At 50.0% G+C, this 5,523-nt stretch overlaps 1 pseudogene; it reads right to left on the bottom strand.

Annotated features, from left to right (window-relative positions):
• Positions 1 to 212: 212 nt before the first annotated feature.
• LOC132226522 (ATP-dependent RNA helicase DDX54-like) lies at positions 213 to 4,970 on the bottom strand (annotated as a pseudogene).
• Positions 4,971 to 5,523: the final 553 nt, after the last annotated feature.

Here is a 5,523-nt window from a genome sequence, read left to right as displayed (position 1 = left end):
TGTACATTTATGTTCATAGAAATATTATAAATAGCCAAAAGGAGAAAACAATCCAAGTATCCATTGATGGATAAATGGATAACAAAAAATGACACACACACACACACACACAATGGAATATTATCAGCCTTAGAATGGGAGGAAACTCTGAAACATGCTTCAACATGGTTGTACTTCAACATATGTTAAGTGAAACATATGTGTGATTCCACTTACACAAAGCACCTAGAGTAATCAGATTCATGGAGACAGAAAGTAGAATTGTGGTTGCCAGAGGCTGTGAGACAGGAGGAAACAGGAGTTATTATTTAATGGGTACAGAGTTTCAGTTTGGGAAGATGAAAAAAGTTTAGGATATGGATGGTGGTAATGGTTGCACAACAATGTGAATGTACTTGATGCATATAAAAATGGTTAAAATGGTACATTTTGTGTTATGCATATTTTACTATAATCAATCAATCAAACACCAAAAGACTTTAGCTCATGTAAAGATATAAATAGTTACAACACCAAAGAAAAAGCATCTACACTAATAAAAGATAAAAATGGTAATTGGCGTACGACGATACCCTTTTCATTGGCTAATCAGGGCTATATGCAAATTAACTGCCAACTAAGATTGGCAGTTAACTGCCAACAAGATGGTGGTTAATTTGCATATGTAGGCACAATGCAGGGAGGCGAAAGGGAAAGCAGGAAGAAGCCCCCTGCCACTGACAGTGATCGGAAACCCAGGGGGGAGCTAAGAGCTGGGGGGCAGGGCAAAGGCGGCCCTGGGGCCGCCTTTGCCCTGGCCCCCAGCCATGATCGGAGAATCAGGCGCCTTTGCCGCCCTGGCCAGTGATAGCAGGAAGTAGGGGTGGAGCCAGCGATGGGAGCTGGGCACGGTCGAAGCTGGCAGTCCCGGGAACTAGGGGTCCCTTGCCTGGGCCTAAAGCGGAGCCCACGATCACGGGGCCACTGCAGCTGCGGGTCCCCGCTGCCCGAGCCGGACGCCTCAGCCAGAGGCATTAGGCCCTGGCAGGGGCGGAGCCTCCAACCGCGGGGAGCTGGGGGTCCCCTGCCCAGGCCTGACACCTCTGCCAGAGGCCTCAGGCCTGGTCAACGGGCCGATCCGGTGATTGGTGATCGGAGGGTGATGAGGGTCAACTCCTCTGGCCGAGGCATCAGGCCTGGGCGGGGGGCTGAGCCGGGGATTGGGGGGATATGATGGTCCCCTTGCCCAGGTCTGAAGCCTGGGTCAGAGGCGTCAGGCTTGGGCGGAGAGTGGAGCAAGCGATCAGAGGGAGATGGGGGTCCCCTGCCCAGGCATGATTCCTAGGCCAGAGGCCTCAGGCCTGGGCGGGGGCCAGAGCCAGTGATCGGGGGGAGATGGGGGTCCCTTGTCCAAGCCTGACACCTCTGGCGGAGGTGTCAGGCCTGGGCAAGGGGCCGATCAGGTGATCAGAGGGTGATGGGGGTCTACGCCTGAGGGCTCCCAGTATGTGAGAGGGGGCAGGCTGGGCTGAGGGACACTCCCCCACCCACACACACCCAGTGCACGAATTTCGTGCACCGGGCCCCTAGTCATCATCTATAATAATAAAAGCATAATATACTAATTAGACTGGACAGCCAAATGACCTTCTGAACGACCTTCCGGGTGAAGCCTGGGCTGTGAGGGCCGAGCTCCTTGCACGAATTTCATGCATCAGGCCTCTAGTGTTAATAATAATAATGCAATTAAAACAATAAATAAAAAATGACCATAGCTTTGTGTCACTAAAACTTAATAGCAGAGAGTAATCTATTACAACATACAACCACCTGGAAAAAACTCGTTACAGAAAGAACTTCATTTTAAATATCTGTATTAGATTAGCCAAGATAAGAGGAAATTGTGTTTTATTTAGTAGAAGTGAGGGATTTGTTACAGAAATTTAGAATCAGATAGTTGCATCCAAAAATAATCACAAATGTTGAAATGTCAATTCTCATCAAATTGATCTATAGATGCTCTCCAATCCCAATCAAAATCTCAGCAGAATTTCTTGGAAATATCAACAAGCTGACTCTAGAATTTATATGTGAAGCTAATGAACTAGGATAGCCAAAACAACTTTGAAAAGGAAGTTGGAAGACTCACACTATCTGACTTCAAGACTTACAATAAACCTTTAGTAATCAAGACTGTGGTTTTGGCCAAAGGATAGCTACTTAGATCAATGGAACATGATAGAGCCCAGAATTAAACTCTCAAAAATACAGTCAATTAATTTCTGACAATGATGCAAAGGCAATTCAATGGAGAAAGGTTAGACTTTTCAACAAACTGCTTGAACAATTTGATCCACATGCAAAATATAAACTCAATTCATACCTGATACTTTATATTAAAACTAGAGGCCCGATGCACAAAAATTCATGCAAGAGTAGGCCTTCCTTCCCCCAGCTGCCGACACTGGCTTCCCTCTGGCACCCAGGACCCGGGCTGGCTTCCCTCAGGCCACCCACAGGCACCCGGGACCCAGGCTGGCTTCCCTCCAGCCACGGCTTTGACAGGAAGGATGTCTGGAATGACGTCCAGAAGATGTCCAGTCTAATTAGCATATTACCCTTTTATTATTATAGATTTGCTCAAAAGGAATCATAGACCTAATGTAAAGCTTTGAAACATTAGAAGAACTCACAGGAGAAATCTTTGTGCTATTGGGTTAGGTAAACAGTTCTTAGATATGAAATCAAAATCATAAAATGGAAAAAAATCTTAAATGGAAAAATTGATACGACTTCACCAAAATTAAAATATTTTCCTATTTCAAAAGTCCCAGAGAAAATGAAATGGCAAACAAAAGACTGGAAGAAAATATTTGCAAATAATATATCTGTAAACAGAATACAAAAAAACCTCTTTAAATTTAATAATTAGATACACTGGCATATTATTCAGCCATAAAAAGGAATGCAATTTTGATATATGATACAACATGGATGAACTTTGAAACATTATGATTAGGGAAATAAGTCAAACACAGCAGGCCAAATATTGCATAATTCCACTTATATGAGGTACACAGAATAGAAAAATTAATGGAGACACAAATTAGAATATAGGTTACCGGGGAAAGGGGGGAATAAAGATGAGGGCAATATTAGTGTTTGATGGGTACAGAGTTTTTGTTGGGAATGATGAAAAGTTTTGGCTATCAATAGTGATAATGGTTACACAATATTGTAAATATATTTAACTAGAGGCCCGATGCACGAAATTTGTGCACCTGTGGTACCCTGTCCCTCAGCCCCCCAATATTTATGTATTTATGTATATGTGAATATGTATACATATTTTGTTTTTTTGTCAATCCTCATCTGAGGACATTTTTCATTGATTTTTAGAGTAGAAGGAAAGGCGAGAGACAGAGAGAGAAACATGGATGTGAGAAAGACACATCAATCGGTTGCCTCCTACATGTACCCCGACTGGATTGGGTGAAACAGCACTGCTGCCAACAAGACCAACTGCTGGCGGCCCGCTGGGGCTCAGGCGTTGAGTGTTTGGCGATTTTCTGTTCCTGCTTCCACTTTCGGTAGAGGTCCCACTTGTAGGAGCTGCTGATGTAGCAACCACTTTCTTGACCTTCTTCTTGTCCTCCTGTCCTGACTGTCCCACAAACTGCTTCTTCTTCCAGGAGCTGCTGCTGTTCCCTGGTCAGGTTCTGGGCCTTGTCCCCCATCAGGTCCAGGACAGCACCAGCCACCTGCTGCTCAAAGGGACCCCTGTCCCCACCAACACTCAGGCCCCGTTCACTGTCGAAGTCCTTTGGGCCGATAGGGGACATAGAAATCCTGGTCCAGTGTCCGGGCCTCCTCCTTCCGCCTCTTGGCTCCCCGCTCGGGTCCTGGCTGCTGCTGTTTGGGCTGACGACCTCTGTGAAGATGTCCTCCACACTCTCTCCCTCCTCCCCCCTCCCCCTCGTTCCCCTCCTCCTCCTCCTCCTCCCCCTCCTCCTCCTCTTCCCCCTCCTCCCCCTCCTCCTCCTCCTCCCCCTCCTCCCCCTCGTCCCCCTCCTCCTCCCCCTCCTTCCCAGGCTGCTCCGCCTGCTGCACTGGGCAGCTTGGGGCTGGGCCAGTCAGGCCCTCCTGCCACTCCTGCCGGCCCTGCTGGAAGCTGGCGATGGCCTTGCAGTCCTTCTGCCACTTGGCCCCCATCACCTGGCTGCTCAGATCCCGGCTGGAGGCATTGATCTCAAAGATGGTCGCCCACCAGCGGTACTGCTTGATGCTGGCCACCAGCCTCAGCCACTTTAGCTCCTCCTCCTGGAAGCTCAAGCTGAAGAGGGGGTGCAGGCCCAGCCCCGCGAGGTCCAGCTCCTTGGCCTGCTTGATGGACTCTGGCGAGGGCGCTGGCCACAAGCGCATATACTGCTGCTGGGCATTGTTGGCCACGAGGCCCAGGCCCAGCAGCTCCAAGGATGCCTCCAGGTGTTCCACAGGCCGCAGTCCTCATTGTCTACAGCGGTTCTCAACCTGTGGGTCGCGACCCCTTTGGCAGTGGAATGACCCTTTCACAGGGTCGCCTAAGACCATCCTGCATATTAGATATTTACATTATGACTCATAACAGTAGCAACATTACAGTTATGAAGTAGCAATGAAAATAGTTTTATGGTTGGGTCACAACATGAGGAACTGTGTTTAAAGGGCCAGAAGGTTGAGAACCACTGGTCTACCACCTCTGTGGCACCCGGCCCAGCACGCTGTCCACCCTGACCACACCCGAGGGCTCCTCGTGGGGGTGGGTGAGGGTGAAGGTCCAGCAGGTAGGGGACCTCATCTGGGGCCACCAAGCAGTAGGCTGTGCCACTTCGGCCAGCCTAGGCCACACGACCCACACGGTGCAGGAAGAGCTTGCCCTTGGCTGGGAAGCTGAAGTTGATGATGTTGCCCATCAGTGGGATGTCCAGGCCCCTGGCCGCCAGGTCAGTCATGATGAGGGTGGAGCACTTGTTGTGGGTGAATTTGGCCACGTTGATCTTGCGGCCATCTGGTCAAGGGCACTGTAGATATGGGGGCAGGTCACCCACTGGAGCGGCCTTGGGTAGGCAGATGCTCAATGCCTGAGCCTGGATGGGGTGGGGGGGCAATGGGGGCCAGGTGGCTGGGGGGAAAGGCTGGGGGATAGGGGGGCCAATGGGGGAGGATGGGCAGTTGGCCACCGCAGTGCACATCATAGTGACTTGTTGTTCTGCTGTTCAGTTGATTTGTATATTACCCTTTTATTATATAGGGCTAGAGGCCCGGTGCACAAAAATTTGTGCACTGGTGGGGGGGTGGGTCCCTCAGCCCGGCCTGTGCCCTCTCGCAGTCTGGGACCCCTTGGGAGATAACGACCTGCTGGCTTAGGCCTGCTCCCGGGTGGCAGAGGGCAGGCCCAATCCCTAGGTGCAGCCCCTGGTTGGGCTCAGAGCAGGGCTGATTGGGGAGTTGGGGCGCCGCCCCCTGTCATGCACAGAGCAGGGCGGATTGGGAGGTTGCGATACC

The sequence above is a fragment of the Myotis daubentonii genome, chromosome 2, assembly GCF_963259705.1.
Source record: "Myotis daubentonii chromosome 2, mMyoDau2.1, whole genome shotgun sequence".
Lineage (NCBI taxonomy): Eukaryota > Metazoa > Chordata > Mammalia > Chiroptera > Vespertilionidae > Myotis > Myotis daubentonii.
This window is presented reverse-complemented; position numbering and strand designations above follow the sequence as displayed.